Source organism: Nymphalis io, chromosome 1 (assembly GCF_905147045.1).
Source record: "Nymphalis io chromosome 1, ilAglIoxx1.1, whole genome shotgun sequence".
Taxonomy (NCBI): domain Eukaryota; kingdom Metazoa; phylum Arthropoda; class Insecta; order Lepidoptera; family Nymphalidae; genus Nymphalis; species Nymphalis io.
In genome coordinates this window covers 6955722-6980183 of record NC_065888.1, presented here as the reverse complement: position 1 = coordinate 6980183, position 24462 = coordinate 6955722, and the positions used below count along the sequence as shown (strand labels likewise).

Here is a 24462-nt window from a genome sequence, read left to right as displayed (position 1 = left end):
GATCTTAAAAACTACCGAAATGATTTTCATATGGTTTTCTTCTATGGACGAAATGAATCGTGAGAAAGGTTTAGGTGTCTTAATTCAAAGTAAAAATAACAGTCTGTGAATGTCCCATTACTGGGCTAAGAAAGGGGGCTTTGAGGAGAAGCTTTTTGAAGTGTTATTAGGGACGTTATATGTTGACAATTTTCTTACACGTGTAAAGTCGGGACGGGTAGCTAGTCACCTATTATAGTAATATTATATGTATATTTTAATATATCATTATTATTATAGTGGTGATTTGTACATACTGAAAATAGTAATTCTCACAACTCAAAGTTTTGGATCGGTAGTAAGTTATGAAATTAAAACTGTAAATCAAATTGTAGATCTATACATAAATGTATTTTGTGAATTTAGATTAGTAGCAAGTGACCCAGCAATAAATTCACCGCGTTTATACTTACCAGGATTTAGTCCCTGCCATTAAATTTAAGGGTAGGAAACTTGTGTTACGCGTTAACTAATAATAGCCATTTCGTAGATTTGGATTTATTTGAATAATACAGTATTCATATAGTGTATATATATGCTACACTAATGGTTGACTTGCTTAAGAGTTTTGTTACTCTACCAAAAAACATTGACTTTACCATACTCATCATAGTTCGCTTGATATTATAAATGATAAAAAATAAACCATAAAAGTGTATAAGCGAATAAAAAAGCAATAATTACTTTTCGTGTTCGAACTTTAGCGTTCTTAGTAAAATTATAAACAAAAGACGAACAGAGTTTTTGTATAATTAAGATTTTAGTTATTTGTTAAGTGGTTAAAGGTTTACACATTTTCACTATATGTAGAATTCAGTTTTATCATATACATTTCATGGAAGTGGACTTTATGGATTAGTGTTTTCAATTACTTAAAATATTTGCATATAGTCCAGCTACTGAGTTCAGTGAAAATACTAAACAGTGAAACTGTGGTCATTTTAGTAACAAATAGCTACGATCGAGCTACACCCGAATATAAATGTCGCTATCACAGCTCGCAGCCGGCGACACTAAATCTCTAACAATATCGTAACGTTACAAATCATAGGCGGCCATTTTGATAAGTGCCGACATCTTGTCATAACTGTCATATCTGTTATTTACGTTATTTTGCGGTTGTCAACACTTCTTTCACATACCTACTGATAATAATTTCATTTAATTTAAAATATCACTTCTGAGTTCTAGAGGGTAAAAATAGTAGATTTCGTAATTAACTTTACTTAGAATTGCATTGGTAATTTTGAAAAATAAAGATTTTTAAAAATACATTCCTCAAGTTTGTGCCTGTATTTTGTGTGATATTAATATATATTTGACAGATCTCATAAGAAAAAGCTATTGAGCGTGACGAGAAAACATTAAATACAAACATAGTTTTTAACGAATTATAAAAAATAGCATAAAAATAATTCAGTATTTTAAGCATAAGTAGTTACATACAAAAGAACGAAAAATATATGATTATTTTGTAAAAGCATTCCGCTAGAGTTTTTATGTGTTTTTTTCCATTTACGAGTGTTTCCATAATTTATGCTTTAATTTTATTAAATATACTCACAACAATTGTAAGATCCCGACATCTACACATCAAAAGCATACATTTAGTAATTATATGTGGTTACGAACATACTTATATGGATATATGTATTCGATACAAAAGCTGCAACGGATTTAGTCATAACAAATTCTATCGTGAATAAAGATATGACGTTATAAAAACCACTTTAATACATTTCTCTGTTTTTACATCAAGGAATTTCCGTAGTCTAGTTATTTATATAGAGATGGTTTTTATAACGCTGTTTTCACACTTCGCCACTAGACTGTTGAAGCCTTAAGTGGCTTCTATGTGCAACTCTCGAGACTATGTGGGTACTTCGTTCTTGAACGCTTTTATGAATTTATCATACGGTTCTTCTTCTTTTTTTTACTCATGTAATATTTTAATTGTTGGGAAATAAAATTAATTTAGTAATTTTTATAGGAAGTCACTAAGTCCCATTTGATCCCATTAGATTATTCATCTACTTTTTATGAGGTTTTTAAGCTAAAAAAATGCCTAAACTAGTTTAACGTACAACAATTTAAAATTTTCGAAAAGGTATTAACAATTACAAAGGTTTGTATGAATTTATATCAAACATTTCACACACAAATAATAATAATCATTTAGCTAAAATTTAATTACTACCCATTGTCTGAAATATTTGACAAATTAATCTTAAGGTATTAAAACCTTACGTCCCCACGAGTAACGAATAGTAGTAGGACCTAAAAACTACTACTATGATACCTTTATATGGAAATAAATGAGTTATACATATATTTTAGTGTATTTTATATTGTATATAAAGTGATACGAATATTACATTAAGTTATGATCACTATTTCATGTATTTTTTAAATGATTACGTAGTTATATGACGTTCAACATACGTCATACTTGTAGCGATATAATGCACATGTACGACCGCAGTCTCCCGCCGCTGAGATCATAACCACGACCACCGAACCACATAACCGCGAAATGTAACATAACCATCTATTGAAATCATTACTAAGCAAAGGATTTGATTTGTTGTCTGTACCATAATCAGTAAATAAGAAATGAGTTTGTTTTTATACGTCATATGAATGTGTTAATCTTATATCTACGTATATAATATATGCAACAATTTGCAATTGAAAATCAGGAATATACTTATTAGCTCAGTCATATTATAAATGTGAAAGTTACGCGTACCATCACGACCACGTTAAATATAAATGAAAGATGTCCGTCAATGTATGAAATTGAGGGTTATTTGAAAAAGTTATAATTTTACAAAACCTATAAATGAATATTGAGTAAAATAAATAAAAAAAAGAATAGTTTCATTTCTAAATATAATATATATTTATTATTATTATAATACTATAGACGCAATAGCAACGAAGTATATTGTATACGAGAAGATAGAGAGTGGCGGCCGAATGGGTGGATGCTGGTATAAGATCGTCATGCCGTTTGCCGTCCCGGCATACGAGTCTTTCTACGCCTAAGCCGCGCCAATAAATGTTGCACATCAATATTTCTAAATCATAATTACATCTATATAAGCATTCAGTTGTTTTTGTCATAATTCTAATGAACAAATACACGATAGTAAATATGTATCGAAAGGAATATCTTATATATATCTTGAGTATTATATATCTTGAATATTACGGAACATAATTACAAAGGCTTATGTTTGCCAACCACGGATACCGCACATTACGCTCATGTGAAATGTGGATAGTGTGTAATTGGGCTAAACTAATAGTAACCACAACTAAGCCTAATGTTACCAATTCACGCCCCGACGGAAGATCAATGAGTAAAGTATCGGACACAATCCACACAAAGCAGAGATGCTTTGTTTATATATGTGAACACGACCACGTAACTATGAAAACTCTATGAAAACTTTTTTTTTCTGTTTCATTTGAGGGACAATTAAATATATAATAATTATTATTATTAAATATTCATGTTTCACTTACTATCAAGGAAGGTTATATATATTTTTACTTACAATTAGGTATTTTAGGAAGGCTGATAATCGGTCAACTGATAGTAAATAGTCAACTTCGCTTATCGATACTAACAAGGTAAGATTAATAAAAAGTAATAACTGCTCTTGTTAAAATTTTCATTGTTTTTCCTCTTCTTATAAACATCAATGAAACGGTTGGTTGGAGTTGGTTTGATCGGCTTATGCCTGGTAATTTTCCTAGTTAAATAATATCAATACAAATAATAATAATCGCAATATAATAAAATTTTGCAAAAGTCGTTGCGTTGTGTGTTATAACTGTCGTTGCGTTTTAGTCGTTTAATAACAGACAATGAAATCAATAAAAAGTTTCTTTCACTATATGGGTCTCGTCAAGAAGCAGAGTATAAAATTGATTTTATGATTTGAATTCGTCATAAATACTCATTTTATAACTAATAATGTTTTTTGAAAGGTTACAATTACATTAGTTTAATTCATTATTATTGTTTAGTAGATGGCGTTAAAAATTATATTTAGTGTCATAATATTCTTATCAAATCGTTACCTCACTAAACATTCATTCGTAAATATTTCGAATGAATTTATATTTCAACTTAATTTCGAGGGAAAATACACATTAGAATTAAACTCTAGTACTTTCGAATAAGACAAGATGAGATTCCCGTGTATTAAACCTAAAAGATTTTCGGCCTTACTTAAAAAACGTTGCTTCGAGACTGTTTTGTTAAACAATGATTGCTCTCTTTCTATCATTATTGATTTAACGTTCAAGAAACAAAACACACAGTATTTTATAACTAATCACCCGCTATACAATGTTTATAAGTATGGCTGTATGTATGTAGTTTGTAACAAAAAATTACGTCTTATAAATAAAATAAACAATAAACGGTACACAGTGGTCAATCAAGTTAGCGTAAGTAAAGTTAAACGGAGATTATCTTGATTCTTATAAATATGCTTTCAAAAGTTCTCTAATAGGTATATAATATATGTATAAAAGTCCCTCAGAAACTAGACACTAAGTATGAAATATTTTGTTTGTAATATGATTTATAATTTTTGATTTACCAATACAAGTTTCCGTGGTGTAGCGGTTATCACATCTGCCTAACACGCAGAAGGCCCCCGGTTCGATCCCGGGCGGAAACAAATTTTTTGTTTGTTATTAATATTAATTTAAGAAACGAATTTCTTTTTAAAAAGTTAAAATTATCGAAATATTTTTTTATTATTTTTAAAGTCGTTACTTTACCCATAAATGCATTGATCACCTTAAACCAAAAATAATTCGTTTAAGCATTTATTCATAAGAAATAAACAAATCCTAATAAAATAAATTTCATATTTTTAAATTGAAGTCGAGACTTCTTAATACGTAATATGTTTGTAAACTTTGTGTTAAGAGAGCAAAATTTAATTAACTACCTTTTGTGAGCGAAAACTTGGGATCCCAAGAATTAAGTTAAATATTAAACCACCATTGTGTAATGTTTGATTTCGTTCCCAACTTTGTAATATACGTTTAGTTTACGTATTTCGCTCATCACTACGGTCCTTTGTTTGTATATGGTTTAGGAGAAATGAAACTTTTGGGTAATTTTGGGTGCTCGACCGTTATAAGCGCAGCTGTAATTTTACTTGTATAAAATATAGTTCGTTGCTATATATTGCTGTAATACATAAGAAAAATACTTTTTTTGTAACCGCTTCATTCACGTTTAACTTAATTTAATCCATATTTATTTAATACAAATTATTTCAATATCGATTTCGATGTATCACAGCTGCAGTGTCCCGTGACGGGCACCCCTAAAGCGATTTTTACTCTTTATAAATAGAAATATTTTATACCATAATAAATATTAAAAAGAAATGACCAACAACAGCAATATTTCTGCTTTAAGCTCCGACTATTAAACACCTGGACGGCTTTATTCCGGTTCAATTAATCGTGGCGCGGCAAATGAAGCCGAACTCCATCTTCTATAAAGGTATTTTTTAATTAAAATCTCAACATTAAGACCTTACATCGCACAGAGAATAAAGAGATAGATCAAAGTGGAACACTTGATGAATTGTTATAGATGTAAAGTGTAAACCAGTATTTATTATTGTATATACCTATTATATAAAGAATTATAATCTTGATTGACAATCAGTCAGCACATGCTAGCAAACGTCCTTTACTGCGCCCAAGTTAATTTGTATAAGTGTCTTAGTATTTTATCGAATTCGGCAGTTCATCAATTCGTCAATCGTGATTTATGTCATTAGTGAAATTAATCTACTTAATATTAGTATTAAATATTATATGATGTGTATTAATACAAAAAAATAATTTTCAAGAAGTTTATTGATGTAAAATTTGTAATTATATAAGACCCAAGCACAATATATACGGTGGAATAATACCTTGCATTTTAATCTGTCTACTGTAATCTAATAAGTGAAAACTCATCATTAAAGTATGCACTCAATAATGTCGAGAATAGCATAAAGATCTGCAGGTAGTGCGAGTTCAAGATTCCCTTTGAGCATTCTAAAGCGTTTCCAACTTGGAGCGACTTGGAATAATAAAAGTCGATCAGTGTCTGGGACGGCTCTTGACGATTTCCGTCGATTGTCGTCATAGTTGAATAGGAAAAGCGTCTGAATATTGTAAAATGTTTTTAGAAGATTTGGTCTTAAAGTATTAAAATTAAAAAAACTATACGTATTCTGAAGCAGAATAAAAAAGTAAGATTGATATTTCAATTAATTTTTTTTTCCGTTGTACATCTAATACATATTATTTATTAATGAAATAAATGTTTGTTGGCAGAGAATGGATGCAATGTATTTCATGGTGAGTATTAATACTACACATATGTCACTAAAACAAAGAACGGAGAAAAGCTAGTAGACAGAAATATTTGCAAATTTAAATTATGCACCGTTCAACTTATTTCACAATCCATTTCAGGTTCTCAAAGGTACCTGACAATCAAGGGCAAAGCGAAATAAGCTTTACTACCAAGTAATAAGAAACAAAAAATTGTGTGTTGCCGTAGGCTAACTTATACGAGTATTCGGTAGACTGCTCAACAAGTTTTCCGATTGGCAATTGGATCATCGAAAGTTTCCTATGGCTTCAGCGCTGTTTTTTTAATTGCAACATGTTTTGAACTGGACTTAAAGCATTTCATCCAACTCGTATGTTATCAGGGGTTCTAACTTGTTTCGTCATTTTAATAAGGTATATAAATTGAAGTATGTTAATTATTTTTTTAATTATATTTTGAGATATTTATATGATATACGATTTTTACAAAACCAATCATAATCAACTGCCATAGTTGAAAAATTACAATACATAAAGTCAAATATTTAAAAACAAAATATGATTTATATTTTTTTTTGCGTCACATGCATTTTTAAAGTTTAAAACCATATTCATGTAATGAGAGAGGATAGACATATTGTAGCTGAAGTTTCGGATACGTCATATTGTACTAAATTAGTTTTTCGTAACGTTGTCTGCAACTAGGTCGAGGTCAGATAAAGCACTGAATTTCGTTCTACGCGAGTGTTCTCGACTTTCAAAATCAACGTGTCATGCGAAGCAGCATAATGACGTTCTGTCATTAGAGTTGCTATCTACATTGAATACATTTTATATAAAAGTAAAAAAAAAAAATTAACAGCCTAAATGTCCCACTGCTGTGCTAAGGCCTTCTGTTTTAAAAGGTTTAGAGCTTATTCGAATACGCTGGTTCAATGTGGATAGGTGGATATACATATATGTAGGTAGGTTTCATCGCGATGTTTCCTTCATCAATGAATATGAGATGAATTATTAAAAGGTACTGTGTTTTGACATGAAAATACAAGGATATATTATTTATTTATTTAGGAACTTATTCAGTAACTTTTGATCATGAACATCTACTGCAAATGGCTAGGTCTTAGTTTTTTTTTTGTCACAGATTTGTTTAGCGCCATATACGGCGATAAATAAATAAAATTTGAACAACGACGTTGAAGCTATTATTGGTTCGCGGCCTTCTTTTAGAATCTGCATCTTCCACCATAAGTTGTAATATGTTAAATATTAAATAGGTGGAAAAACTAAAAAATATAGAATTTCTTCTCGTGTTAATAATTTTAGTTTGTTTTTTCTAGTGTTGGATTTTGCAATGTTGCTTTAGACTTTAAAAATCTAGGAAAATATATTTTTAACACTTATTAATGATATTGATTATTATAATTATCTTATCTTAAGATACGTTTTTATCATATAATACGGATGTAATTGTAAAATGTTTCGATATCAAAACATAATCTATGTTCAAAATTCGATTACAAGTTTACGGTCAAATGAATAAGATACTATTGAAGAGTATAAATGTTTTGATGATAGATACGGTTGTATGTGCTTCATGTTGGGTCTGTCTGGATAGGTACCACCCGTTAACGGTTGAAGCGAAATAAGCCAGTGTAATTCAGGATATAATATCTTAGTTAGCCAAGGTTTGTGGCGCTTTAGTGATGTAAGAAATGGTTAATATTTTTTACGGCGCCAATATCTATGGTACTTACGTCCATTTGACCATCCGACATATATAATTTAAAAAATGCAAGCTTACAGTCAAATAATTAAGAATACTATTAAAGTATTTAAGTATTATTATTTTAATTAATCCCTTTTTATACTGACGAGAATTTTACGTTTTGAGTAAAATTAACGTTGTTATTTTGCAGCGGCTCTGTTAAATTTTCATTATTAATACCCTCTGTTCATTGGTTGGGATAAGCGTTAAGTATTCTGAATCGGATAAACGGTAGAATTTTCATTTTAACTTGAATTTTGAGAAAGATATTAGGATTTTAACATTGATGATTATCTAAAGTAATGTCAAATCAATTACCGGTATTAATGATAAAGTTAGATGTGTGTATTGTATTCGATATTTAAGAACGTTGTCTTGATTTGGATTTAAGAATCGAGATATATATTTATGTATTAATGAAGTAACAATGATATTGAATAACGTTGTATCATGTTTTGCAAGTCTTGAAATTCTGCCTATTTATTCGTATGCTCTTTGATAACGAGCATTTCAAATTCGGCAACAACAATTGCAGCTTCTAAATAATGTTATTATTATACAGATATAATTAAATTTATTTCAACAAGTACAAAGTGGCAATCTAGGCAAGCATTTCAAAGCGTGCAAAGCGATGACTTACAAATGAAAAATTCTTATAAAGACTGCAATTTAATTTTAAAGGCATTTTAGAAAATATCTTATAGAATAAAAAATACTCATAATTTTACTGTTATTTTTTTCACTATTTTAACAGACGCTGAAATTACTGAAATTCGTTTGTCAACATTTCGAAACTTCTTTAAGCATTCCATTTTGATTGGTAAAAATATTGTTTTTATAAAACATTATGATTAACTGTTATCTTGTAAATATTCATATTTATTATTTATAAAGTGCATGTAATTATAAAGCCGAGCTACTAACAGCGGAACGGATCGGGTCAGTGAGCTTTTGGGCCGTATTCTTCTCGTCTTTAGCTCGGTTACATTTAATATGTTGTCTGACGTCATAACCATTAATATACCTGACTATTATTGCTTATGAAAGGCCTTCTCTCATATTAACGAGAAAGATTAGCGAGCTTATTTCAGGCTGCTTGTCTGTTTAATCCTTTTTTCGTGCAGTTTACGATTCTGATCCAGAGCCCAAATAAACGGATATAGGCAAGCGAATATACGACACCTTTTTGTTTCTTTCCTTTACGTTGCCTAAAAAGTTTGCTGTTTTAGAGATAAGGCCTCATCTTGAACATCTTTATTGTCTCTTATGTCTAAGTATCTTTGTGTAAAATAAAAATATGTGTATCGTATCGACATTCGATACGCAGGTTTCTTTATGATGTTTTCGTTCTTCGCCGGACACGAGACCAATTTATGAATAAACTCAAAACATTTTTTATTAAACACCTATTCTAAATTACATCTCGTTTTAATCTATATAGTACATAGACAAACTATAACTAACTTAACTCGTAATATTTAATATTTTTTATAACTTAAATCGTGACCATTTTACCATTCGAAATAGTTTACTAAAGATACCTATGGAGTTTAAAGGCACGCAGCACCCTTCTCATATGTAATAACTAGCTGTGCCTGCGGTTTCACCCGCGTATAACTTAAAGAAATCACTAAGAGCAGACTTATAATATTTCAGTGTGTACAACATTTTTAGTTTTATTTTCGTGGGATATTAGTATTTATTGGTTTTCGCCGCATTTAGATAGGGCAACATACAATTGGCCATGAGAAAAACAGCATTCCTTTAAATCTATTCCGACATACATAATATGATTATATCATAATATAATATTTATGAAATAATTTTGCAGTCAGCTGCAAGGATGCTAAATGCCAATCTACATAAACTCTAGGGCACTCACTATCAGCAGTTGAGTGCATTTCATTGAAACACAAAAGGACTGTACTTAATGGAACGCCATTGATAATTACTATATAATTATATCGTTACGATATATATAATTTCTAGTTATTGTATTTATACGATCAAATAAATTATTAAACAAATGATAGCTATGGCAGACATATCATAAAATTAAAGAAAAATAGTTAAGGAAGTAAATAGTTACAACGTAGTAATTTGTATTGCAATTTCGTGTTATTTCAAAATAAATTTTGCTATCAAAAGTGACAGTTTTAACATTAAGATAGTAAAATTTAATGTTAAATAACAGTTGATATCAATATCAGTTGATATAAAAGTAAGTTTAATTATAGATTATATTTTTTTAATTATCGTCTCTGGCGTTTTTATATCGAACATAATATGTATATGTATGTTAAAAATGAAACAAATAAAACAATTGGAATTTCAATAAAGTAACTATCTCACGCACATACCTACGTAAAAGCTTCGGGTACAGAATATGTAATGAAAATTTTCTATAAATAGCTATAATTTTTGATTATACTTATTGTGCTGGATTTTAATTAAACTCGAAAATATGACTCGACGATGAAACTTCTACCTTATTAAATTGTCCCATTTGAATGAGTGCTTACGGCACATATTCATACCATAAACTTTATGACGTAAAGCAAAAAATTGTTTAATTTTTCACTGTCATTTACACAACCTAGCTAAACAAACGTCACGCCTTCGAGATACGCCATACAGACCTGAAACAAAGAAAAAAAAATTAGTCCACTATGCTAGCGAAACGAACTCAAATTTGTGTTTTTTTTTTTCATTTTGAATTTTTAGAATAAATCTAAATAATAAATAAAATTTAAGGAATTGAATAAATCAATATTTCATTAAATTCCACCTGAATTCACTACTACCTCGTACACCACAGATTAAAATAATTTCTGTGAAACATGGCAAATACATTTTCAACAAACTGTAAATGTTAGCTGTCGTCTACATCAACCACTAATTCTATGTTAGTTAGACGTTACTGAGAAAACAATTATTGCATCCTGTCTGCATCCTGCGTCCGTACTTTAAAATCAAGACGCATTTATTTCAATTATGGTGTATAAACCACAGCTTGGTTATATACGGCTTATTCTGCTTTTCATACGTTAAAATAAAATATAAACAATTAGAGAATACGTTAGAATGGGTAGTACAACTCAAATTAATTTAAACCTATTTTGCCTCACGGCATTAAACTTGTATTATACATGCATTAATATTTACATAAGCTTTAAGCTATTATAATTTTTCAACGTCCGACTTTGATGAAATAAAGACTAAAATTTTTAATTATTTTAAAATATCAGACTTCAATTTTATTATTATATTATCATGGAGCTTTCCTTTTCACAGCTATTTGAAGTTAAATTAATTTTTATTTTAAGTCTCAATGTTTAGTGTTTTTTACGATCACAAACACAGCTCTCGTTCCATCAAAATTGTATTTCTAATCAAATATGCTTTGTCGCTCACTTAATAATCAGTATCCTTACTTAAATATTATGAATGCAAGTGTGAGTTTGTTTTATTTGTTTGTTAGTCACTCTCTCACGTTTTAACTACTCAATCGAATATCATGAAATTTTGCACACTCGTTGTCTGGGGTATAGAAAAAGACATAGCGTACCTAACATATACTATCAAACGCGAGCAAAACCACGGGATGTAACAAGTTATGTTATAAGTTAGCCTTTATAACATTGCCGTATATGTCATATGTACTAATTACACATAATAAATTTATTAGATTGTTCAGAATAAATTTATTAGAAGATTAACGCGTAAATTTGGGTCCAATGCTATTAATAAGCTTAATATTTTGTCGCTTGAGAAACGCAGGGAATGCAAAGATCAGGTTTTTCTTTACAAAATTGTAAATAATTTTGTCGATTCAATGTACTTAGTCAACAACATTTATATCAAGTGCTCACATTCCATTGCCCGTTCAAAACATACCTTTTATGTCCCAATGTGTAGAACGAACTATGCTAAAAATCGCTTTTTAGTAAGAGCATGTGACAATCATAATAAACGCTACACTAGTATAGATATATTTAACGAAAATTTATTTAAGTTCAAAGAAGCTCTAAAAAACTGTATTTGTCAGTAATATACTTATCGTTTTTTTTTTTTTCTGTTTTAAATTATTTTTAATACTTTATTCATATATCTTAATAAATTGTTAAATAACTTGTTATCGTTAGGTTCACTCCATGTTTGTTTGTATAAGTGGAAACTTTGTTGGCTTAAGTGAAATTTATTTTGTTACTAAATTTTATGTATTATATTATGCTGTATGTTTCCCAAATAAATAAAATAAAATAAAATAAAATAATAAAAATAACATTTCAAATAAAATGTAGGCTGCAATTGTAATGAATATTTTTTTACATATAATTTTAAAATATAAATATATTACATGACGAATGCGAATATATGTATATATGAAGTGTATTACTCAATCGCATACCTCATATGTATAAACTTAAATAAGTAAAATCGTATGACTCATTCATATACTATTTTTTGAATATAATACAAACATATATCGGGCCATTGGTAATAACAGTGACGCATTAACTCTTAATATTACCAATTTGTCCACAAATCCACGTGTCCCATTCGTCAAGTCTTTCACTCATCCTCCTATCTTATATCCTGCAATCTATCTAATAAATCCAGAGCTATCTTATTTTTATTAAAGATGATAACAAAATGGCAAATTTTACAATATTAAGTAAAGTAATATGATTTTGGACGTCAACCAAACCAAGGCTAGCCAACGGACGGTTGGCTAGCCTTGGGGTTACGGTGGAGTCGTATGTCATCGTGGCGTATTATATCATAGCGCAACATGTATAATGAAGTACACATGTATAATGAAGTATTATTATTATTATTATATATAGACACATGTAGGTTTCCTCACTATGTTTTCACACCGTAAAGCACGAGATGAATTATAATCACAAATTAAGCACATGAAAATTCAGTGATGCTTGCCCGGGTTTGAACCCACGATCATCGGTTAAGATTCACGCGTTTTTACCACTGGGCCATCTCGGCCCAGTTGGTAAGAACGTGAAAGTAATAAAAAATTAAAGAAATATATATACGAATAGATTATTATGAAAATCAAATCCATATAATATATATGTGTGTAGTTTATGAAAAAAAAAAAGTATATTTAACTTTGCAGTGTTACATAGAGAAAAAAAAGTTTATTTAGTCGCTTATCCACTAACATTAAAAATAGATACAAAAAAACTATTTGATTACATATTTAATATTCCGAACTTGTATTTCATCTTCGCCTCCATTTTGCAATAAAAACACTAGACCAAACTAGATTATGCACTGAAAAATAGACCTTATATTGCAGAACATAAGACACAGGTGCAATCGTAATAGCTAAGTGCAATTTAGATGGGCATCACGTGCGTCAATTGGGCCATAACAAGCACAAAACGGTTGCAGGCAGAATTGAGCTCTACTTTTGTTAATCGGAACTTCTTTCTTATCTGGAAATTTAAATTTAAATAATACTTAACCTACACCGTATAAAAGACTTCAATTTTCAATTCAAACATAATCAAGTAAGTGTATTGTTTTATATACATTTGTTAGAAATATTTAGGCCGCTAGCTTATTCTACAACTATCAGCCCGTACCGTGATATTAAATAGGTAGCGTAACCTTTTTCAAAACTTGGGCTGTCAAATGTGAGAATATTTTTTCAAATCATTGTTGGTAGATTTAGAGATTAGCGAGTTCAAACAAAAAACTCTTCGTTTTATTATATTCGCACACACACACACACACTACTATTTTACGTACATATGAATATATACACAGATGTGTAAATACACCTATTTGTGCAGCTCTTTAAATATTGCATAAGTACTTTGTAAAATAGTTTTCTTTAGTGTACAATAATTAAATATTTTTTTACAATATCAATTTATAAAATGAATAAATTAAGAGACTCGAAAATAATAACACACCTTTGTTGGAATAATTTCTTTGATATTTTCGATTCTCTCAAATAACATGGTTTATTGATAATTTTAAATTTCTTTTAATCTTATAGAATGACAATACCAAATGAAATTACTACTTAAAAAAAGTATAATTTAATTTTTTTTTATTTAACTAGCAATGTTTCGTTCCACAATTGATAAAGCTATCTATCATATCTCATAACTCAACCATAGAAGATTTGCAAGATTTAACTAAATTATCCAGATTAAAATTCTTACAACAAATAAGGAAAAAAACAGATATAATTATTTCAAATCTAAAAAGGGTTTAATAATAATGAAAAGCATTTTTTCAGGTCTTTTCTCAAGTTACGATTATTTTGTTGTTTACATATTATTCATATTTTTTTTTAGTTCCTCTAACTTTCTCGCTAATCTTGTTTGTGATTGGGCGTAAGTTACAAGTTGCTGAAACAAATATTAATAAAATTGTTATTTGTATCAAATAATAATATTAAAAAAAACTCGTCAGGAGCATATCTAGTCAAGCTCCTCAACAATTCAACTCATCACTCAAAAGTTAAACACCAATTAGCAGTGGTCACAGTGCAGCAAGTTTTAATGGTTTCTCCGAAGCTCGCGGACTCGATTCAAACTTAATAAGTTATGGTTAAGAACCCCATCATTACACAACACGAAGTTTTACTATTATGTTGTTTTCAAAGTTCTGTATTATATATATATATATATAAACCTTTTGTTATAATAAATATAAACATGGTCTTTATTTTTTGATCTCTAATTAATTAGCGGACTTGTACGCTAATGAAAATGTTATATACGTTAGTTCTATACGATCACGATACTCGACATATATTAGAATAATCTAAGAAATATCCTTAACATTAGTAAATTATTAGTCTTATATTTTAAGATTGCACGAATTATGGCATGTAATATGCTATCATTTGAATCTGTAATGTAACTAAATTTGGCGTTGCGTTTTCGATGTAGAATATCTGTTAAGTGCGGACATTTTATTTACACACAATTAAAGCTTTATATTTTCTAAGGAGTGTTTTAATTGCAAGGTTTATGATATAGTAAGTATTATTTCTGGTCGGTAAAAGTTGTATAATTCCTGTGCACTCAAAGTTTATCCAATGCACAAAGTAGCTTAGATTGTTACTTCTAACGAGTTCAAGAGTATAATCATGCTAATACTACGTTCAATGTTTTTACAAAATGGATTTTTAAATTTATGAACATTTCATATGAATTATATATTTATTTAATAAAGTTCCACGATAAATAAAGAAATGATTAACCAGTTTAACTGTTAAACAATCAGATATATATCATATTGTATATTTAAATACAAACCGATAAGACAATAGTAACGTCTATTCTTATAAACGTTGCTTAGTTAAACATTATTTTATCTCTTTCTGTAATTATTCATTTGATATACGAAAGAAGAAGACAAAGCATTGTTAAGTTAATCACCAGCTAAACAACGGTCATAAGTAGGTATGGCCGTAAGTTATCAATTACAATCGTAGTTAGCCCAACGCTGGGCGAAGAACTTTTGTTAAGGAGGAAATTAACAAATTTAATTCACCGTGCTCCATTAGAATTTTCATTCTCATATCAGTGTCAGATTTCTTCCGACATCAAAGAAAAAAATTTACGTTGAATCAAGATATTTCACCCTCCTATTAAATACTTGAATAACTCACTTCTGCCTGTCCAGTTACCTAATGTTAACTATATTAACCACTTGCCGATATTGTTCCGAAATTAAAGCATTTGTTATATATTTTAACAACTGCCAAATTAACTATTTATATTAACAAGTTATATACATATTTATTTAAAGTACACTTTGATATTAAAATTACATTAATGTTGAAAAAGATTTGTGTTCAAACAAACTTTTCTACGATATTTTAAAACTACGCATTAAACTGTCTCTCGAGTTCATTAGCTGTTTTCTTGTTTGTCTTTCCTTTGCTATGATGTACCGCTATTTATCTCGTTTTTAATACAACTATGAATAAACTTTTTACATCGTAAAACTTTAGAATTTATGTCAAATATTGACATATCGTTATTATTTCAGTTTTACTACGACAACTAGAAGTCACAGGAGTTTGGTAATTATTTAATTTATAATTATAAATAAAAATGTATATATATAATTTAAGCCTAATTTTATTCAAATATCATTATACTCGTACAGAAATCAATGAATGCTCAAAATCTTAAAATTTATTTATACGTTGAAATAATCTTATATAGAGTACCTACTTCTTTGTTGCTAGTACTTCTATATATTCTATCAGTGCGAATCGGTCACTTTACGCAGAACAAGCAAAAGCAGTCAAAATTTGTCTACTCAACGTCAATTTGACTAAAATTTTATTTTGAATTTGAATATTAAATTGTGTATAAATTTTAAAGGAGTCTCGTATTGAGCAATTTGTATAATGCTAAACTAAACGCAGATATTAAACTAAAGCCTACCTCTAAGTAAGTTTCGAAATTCAATTTATAGAACGGAAATTAATATTCTAGGTGTCGATAGCTTTTAATTGATAGTAGAAGTTCAGTGAACTTATTTAACGAAAGATTTAAAAAAAAAATAATTGTTGCGATCTATTTCATATAAAATGTAAAATTAAAACTGACCGTCGCGTTAGTCTAATGGATTGCTTATAAGTTCATAGATTCTGAGTTCTAGGGTTCAAATCCTGTGTCAGGCCATTAATAAGTCCAGTTTTCATTTGTCCATCGGAGTCTGATAATTGGCAGTGTTTACATTCTCGTGGCAGGCGAGATGGCCTAGTGGTAAGAACGCGTGAATCTTAACGGATGATCGTGGGTTCAAACCCGGGCAAGCACCACTGAATTTTCATGTGCTTAATTTGTGTTTATAATTCATCTCGTGCTTAACGGTGAAGGAAAACATCGTGAGGAAACCTGCATGTGTCTAATTTCATTGAAATTCTGCCACATGTGTATTCTACCAACCCGCATTGGAGCAGCGTGGTGGAATAAGCTCCAAGCCTTCTCCTCAAAAGGGAGAGGAGGCCTTAGCCCAGCAGTGGGACATTAACAGGCTGTTACTGTTACTGTACTGTACATTCTCGTGTCTCGAAATGCACGTAAAGCCGTTGGTTCTACGTCTGAGCTCTTTCTGGTACTGTCGGTTATTTTTTGTTACATCACATTATACGAGTGAGAAAATAAACAATATTTATGTTTGCGCACCGTTTAGTGCACTATAATATATCTCGCACAGTTGGCTAGTCTTTAGAACTCCACCGTAGCTGAGTAAAGAAACATCAAATACAAAGAAATTGAATTTAAAAAATGGTCTAATTCAAAATGTTTTGGACATATTAACCACTAAATATTACTTAACGACATCATTGTTTAATTGTAATTATAGGCCATTAGATTTTATTTTCCTTGTGCCTCTCGTTGTATACTCAGTTACGCTCACTCAACCTTCAATCCGGAACACTAAAATACTAAATTTTGGTGCTTTGTGGTATAATATATGATGACAAAATATGGGTAACAAAGCCCTATCACTAAGCAGCCACAAAATACTTAAATCAGAATTAATTCATAGCTACAATATAACACAGTAACAAGTATAATCACGGGTCTACGACAACCCTAACTCTACTGACGATATTGTTTTGATAAGCGGTGTTTTACACCCACGTACAGAATAAAAAAAGAAATTGAGGATTTATTGAGGCTATTTGTATTGGACATACGGGTATGTGGCGCGGTCTCGATATATTTACTTTATATGTTTTGGCTCGACATCAGAACATCGTAGGGACCGTTGTAAATACCAAAAGTAAATAAATAATAAAACTAGCTACTACGAGTACATTAATACTTTTGTGTCTGTGTATTATTTGAAACTACGACAAATTATGACGATTTCTAATGCAGATGAACCAATATACAATTAAATGCTGTTTAAGTAGGTCTTAGTAATGAATGTTTTTTTTTACACAGTAAGTGTAAATGCAAACCAGTGCAAACATCGAACATAGTATTAATCTTTAAAAAAAGTAGCCTTTGTTTAAATACTATGAGTTCGGGTAATTCAATCTGTGAAAATTCGAAAATGCCTTCATGGGTTGTCTTCTAACCTTAGTTGCTAAAGCTTTAATTGCTTTTCGAAGTTAATAACTGTGGCCGCGGTGGTTTTTACTGTCCGTTGTGAGTCTGCCTACAATTAGCCCGATTGGTTGACGTTCATAGTTATTACACTGTTAGACAGCTTTACTTCCTTAACAAACGGGTTAACAAAGATTTATTAACTTCCCATATATAATTTATTCAATGTGTCCAACAATGATGTCACGATAGATTATTTGTTTATATAAGTTATCTTCATATTTTTATAGCGAATAATGATAAGGACTACAAATTATTTCATCCGACACGTAATAGGGAAGTAAATATTTGAACAAATTTTCATTACATTAGACGATTGTTTATAGCAGACGAACATTGTCTCTTAAGTCTCTTATGTAGTGGAAATGAGAAATTTTTCGCAAAAGATTAAAAAATATTCTTTGTTGCATTTTGGTATCATAATCTAATATTTTTTTTTAAACTAGATTTTGGCGCCGGCTTTACACGTGTGTTAGTGAGAAAGAGTCAGGTGTGTCGTATAAAAAAATAGAATAAGGTATGTCCTTGCTTGGGATTCAAGATTGCTTCAAACCAAATTTCATCCAAAATCAGTTCAGCGGTTTAGCCGTGAAAGCGTAACAGACACAGACGCATCGCATTTATAATATTATTATAGATAATAAATATTTATTTATGAGGAATCAAGTTAATAATTGTACTTATTAATTACAAAATCATGCCATAAATAACATTTATCTCTTGACTTAATCTTATCATATTTATAGCCGTTGTATTTTCTTCTATGGTAGGATAAATTGAAATTATTATTTATAATTTATGTTTTCTATGTTAGATTAGAGGGGCCTTGACATCGAAATAAAATAATAAAAAACACAAAGATAAGTGTATATGAGCATTATTTCTGTCTTCCGCAACTATGTAAATAGTCCTAAAAATTTACAATCAGATAGGGTTTTATTTTAAAAGACAAGCCAATAAGAAAGTATTTTTTTTCAAGTAAACACTAAAACATGTGTACGGAATAAGAAAATTACGTGATTGATCTGTTAACAATGAAAATGTTTTACAGATCGATTTCTGCCACGCCGGCCGTTCTCAAGAGGGACTAGCCAGCTGCACTTGACATATTAAAGTGCACAGATTTGTCCGAATACACAAGTACACGCTCAATACCCTGGCTCTCATAATACGATGGGACAGCAAATCTGTTACGACCGAAAAGTATTTACGCGTAAGATCGATAGCTTAATGTGCTTTCCGAGGCATGGGAGTGTAAGTACTGACAATTTCCAAACTCCAGGCCGCATCTGGGAATTTCTTGTCAAAAACCCAATAACTTATTCATGGCCCGACCCGGAGTTTGAGCTCAGATCTAAGGACTTATACGCTTGCTACTATACAAACGTATGAATAAGTCACCTTTATTAAATAATATAATAACACAAAATCCACGAATACGACAATCTTTTATAATCAATTTAAAAAATATAAATACAATACGTAACTGACACGAATATCATTTTGAATGCGAAACAGACAGGTGTCAACCGAGGTCGGTATTCCGTTTACGTTTTTATGCTTGAAAAAACAAATTCGATAACCTGACAGATAATAACCGATCCGCTTTCAGAAAGCTTTCACTATCTATGTAGGTATATAAACAGTTAAGTAGGTATATTTGTATATCACCTCTATTCTCACAAAATAATTATTTTAAGAACACTTTCATATTTTTTAATAATTGTTTTCACAAAAGCAAGATTAAAAACATTTGTTGGATTGCATTTGTTAACAGGATTCATAAAAATAATAAATCATGAAATCATTTTTATAGTCATGATGTTACAGTATTGAAATAAATGTGAAGATACCAACGGTTTGAAGATATATATATATATCCTGCCTGGATATCAACAAATACTAACCTAACCCTTTTTATCATTTATAAAGTTTTGTGTGCCTTATTTATCTTATATTTATTATATATTTATGATTTTAACATTATATTAAATTAATAAATCAAGTTAAAAAAAAGCCTTGGAAATTCCAATTACAGAAACGTATACCGTGCGCAAAGTATATATACTTTGTCGTGCCGTATAAAAATGACAACAATAATCAGAAGAACATATTCGCATAAAATCCTTAGATTTTAATAGATTGCCAACCATTGCTAATATTTAGTTGTAGCAGAGAAGTAAATGTCCCACAACTGGACTTCTCCTCTTGAGGAGACTGGTTTAGACCTTATTCCACCACGCTGCACTGCTCCAATGCGGTTTGAAGATTTTCATCACAGATTTTCATTTCACACATGCAGATATCGTCACGAGGTTTTTTTATGCGAGCATGACATGAATTATAACTAGAAGTTAATCACATAAAGATTCTGTTATGTCTCGGTTAAAGCCCGCTATTTTCGGTCAATATTCACGTGTTTTACCTACTGGCCCATCTAGGTCACCTCTGAATCTAAGCCGCCAGTTTGTTAAAAAATATTTTACAGAAGTTACATTTTCATATAATACATACAATATATTTTAAATTGGAACTTCATTTAATTACTCGTAACATTCCCAACGAGACAGAAAAATAATTAAAACTTGGCCACGAATCGTTTCTTCAGAGATTAAATTATATTAAGGCATAGCTTGTTTTAAAAGGAAAAATGGCTCCAGCTGTAATCATTACATTTTTTTTGTTTAATAGTAATAATAATAATATAATTATATTTGTGTAGTTAGTCTAATTAATGGCGTTAAATAAACGTGGTTTTTTTTTTAAATGTATAGGCTAGCGCTTGACTGTTATCACACCTGATGGAAAGTGAGATACAGTCAAAGATGGAGCGCACTTGCCTAGAAGATGCCTATTCACTCTAGACTTGAAGGTACCCACATTGTAGGTGTTGGGGAAAACGGAGATCGGGACGGTATTCCAGACCTTGGCAGTGCGTATCAGAAACGAGGAAGCAAATCGTTTCGTACGTGTGTGTGTACGAGGGTGCAGATCTTTTCGATGCCTCGCAAATTAAATTGTTCCTGAGCACACTCTCCGAAATATATCCTGTAGAATACCGACAGACAGGCAACCTTACGACGATGTTCTAAGGTCTGGAGTTATGTTACCAGTGTCTGGTCGCCAATGAGCCTTCTAGCACGACGATCCACTGAATCCAAAGCTTCAAGCTGGTACTTAGCAGAGCCGTCCCATAAATGGCTGCAGTATTCCATGCATGATCTGACTTGGGCTTGATATAAAGGCATTCTAAGAAATGTTAACCATCACTTACATCACCAATGCGCCACCAACCTTGGGAACTAAGATGTTATGTCCTTTGTGCTTACTCACCCTTCAAACCGGAACACAACAATACCAAGTACTGCTGTTTTGCGGTAGAATATCTGATAAGTGGGAGGTACCTACCCAGAGAAGATAGCACAAAGCTCTACCAACAATAAATTTTATTTTTATTATATATTAAAAAATGATATATCGTTATATAGTTAAACAAAGCTACTCTCTTCCTTTATTTAGATACGTTTGGCATAGTCTGATGTGACACGGTGGCTCCATTGGGATTGGGTTGGAGAATAGAGAGTGCACTTATACACTTGAAATTTCTGTTGAGAATTCTACCCTTGGGTGAAATCTGTCAGGAAGACGTTATCCTAAGAATATTTTACAATATATTTGTAATTCTTTTGTAATTACACGACTGTCCAAAAAGGAGTGTAAAGTGTTCTGGGCTGTGTGAGTTTCTTCATTTAACTGTAACCTTTAAATACTTGAATACATTTGGATAAAAGGAGTAGAGATTCTTAGAATTCTTATCATCCCGAGTAAGATGATAATTTTATTTAAAAACAAATCAATATGGTGGCTGTTTGCCTGTCGTCATTTTTTAATTGCCTTGTTTAATTTACCAAAGTGTTCCCAGCATATTTTTATCACAAGATCTATCCGTATATTAATTCAATAACATTATAGATTTTTTTTTTATATTTTGTTGATTATCCGTATTTACTCGCCAAAATACTTCTATAGAAGCGCCGAGAGCATTGATTGTTTACATAATATTGTTGTCTACTTTCTTATAGTCCATTGTAATTAAAAAAGGTTAAAATGTATATAAATAACATTGTTAATGAACATTGATTCTACATTGTATTCGAGGTAAATAAATAATTTTTTTTTTTTATTTTTATAAATTATATTATATTATTTTGTAATTATATGCATTCATTGTTATATATTAATTATAATATAACTTTAATTAAGTAGCACAACTTTGCCCACAGCATGTCAATTTCTTTGAATGCAGTTATAGCGACACAGTTAATCGAAGCGCGAAATTTATAATGACCACATTTATAAGCCTTAGCGGTTTAAAAGGATTGACACTTTGAACGAGTCGCTAAGATAAAGTTGAAGAGTAGAAGAAGCAGCAAACTAATTGCATCGTTGGTCCATGCATGCATGGAGGTCCCTGGTTCGTATCCCAGCTCGCTATATAGAAGTTATTGATTTTTTTCTGTCGACAAATCCTCATAAGTTGGCTGTGTTACACTAACTTGTCTCGGTAAGGTATTTGGTTTTAGAGGGCGTGAGGGTGATAAAGCTTCCGCGTACGAATCCGCGACAGTGGTTTGTTAGTGAATGTTTACCAAACGTATGTTTTTTTTCTACTGTTATACATTTATTTAATCAGAACAGGGTGGTTTACTTACAATAATAAAGTCAAAATTAATTGATTTATACTAAACAGAATCATAAAATGTAAATGAAAATCAAGCATTAAAAACATTGAGTAAACAGCCGAGTTCTGAATTTCAATGTCACCACATTTTAACATTACACTTAACAAATTAGAGACTACATATCTAGTCTAGTAAGGAACAAAGCATCCAGATTATATATAATGTTGGCTACAACATCAGTCAAGTCATTTGATAAAATGGTAAGGCAATAAAGTTTTAGATGGCATATAACCTGTTGCTCTGTGAAAATTATATTATACTTGAAAGATTTACAGCTATTAACCATATTATGCTATCTTTATTGTACATTAAGCTGATGAACCGAAAGTATTATAATGCGACCTCTCTCTTACCGCCTCCACGATCATGAAGAAATATATTATGGTCAGAATTTCACAGGTCAGAGTCTAATATAAGTGTAATATAATATAAGACAGCGGTTTCAAACCAGTGGATTTTGTTCGATCAACTACCAAATCGATTTGAACTGCCAGAAATCTCTTCCAATTAACATTCAATTCAATAAACGTTTGCGTTTCTTCTAGATCGTATTTCTTATATATCATATAAAGACTAGAATTGCTACGTCATTATATAATTTTAGATTAGGTCAATTTCAAATTGATCAAATTTCCAAATAATTATAAATGCGAAAGTGTGTTTGTTTATTTGTTTGGTTGTTACTCGTACATCTTTAACTACTTCAACTACCAATTATCATAAAATTTTGGCTACATGTTATTATGGGTACAGACAATGATAAAGGGTAAAAGGCTTAAACCTCACACGTGGGCGAAGCCACAGGGAGAAACACAATTAATAACAAATATATATAAAATAAAACACATTTATACGAATGCGGAGTACGTTAAATGTGAGAATTATTATAATAGTTATTTACAAATTCTCAAAACAAAAACGCAAGATATTCAATAAAGAATTACGATTTATAATAATAATACAATAACAAAGAGGTATAACGTATTCACTTTGTGAATGAAAAACGAAAAGTTATAGGACAAATTGAATAATAATGCGCGCAATCGTACTTTTTAAAGCGATAAGAACATCTCAAGTCCTCACTTAACCTGGCTTCGGTAATTACTATACAACTTCAGCCATTTTCAGATCTCTGAACGCCAAAGGAATCCGGCAAGTTTATTCCATTGGAATTCTCTCGCAAAACTTAACGCCTTCAATTTATACCATAAAACAAGAAGCCATTGAAATCGAAATTTAATTTAGGACGGCTGCGAAAACTCCCTTCTGATATCAAGAGAATAGAATCTACAGAGTTTGTTATAACTCGTACACAATAACTGTAAGATAATCGTGGTTTCTATATTGATTAAATTAATGGTATTTCTATTCTTTGATTCCGAATTGAAAATAAGTTACAAAAGTTTTGCTTAAT

The 24462-nt window shown here is 30.4% G+C and overlaps 1 protein-coding gene and 1 non-coding gene across 3 annotated transcripts in view; one reads left to right on the top strand and one right to left on the bottom strand.

The window, feature by feature from the left end:
• Window positions 1-24462, bottom strand: part of LOC126769371 (syndecan) — a 248851-nt gene that overhangs the window by 54726 nt on the left and 169663 nt on the right. The gene's annotated exons all lie outside the window — the stretch shown is intronic.
• Trnav-aac (transfer RNA valine (anticodon AAC)) lies at window positions 4667-4739 on the top strand. Its single transcript has one exon. It is a non-coding gene; the product is annotated as a tRNA-Val (tRNA).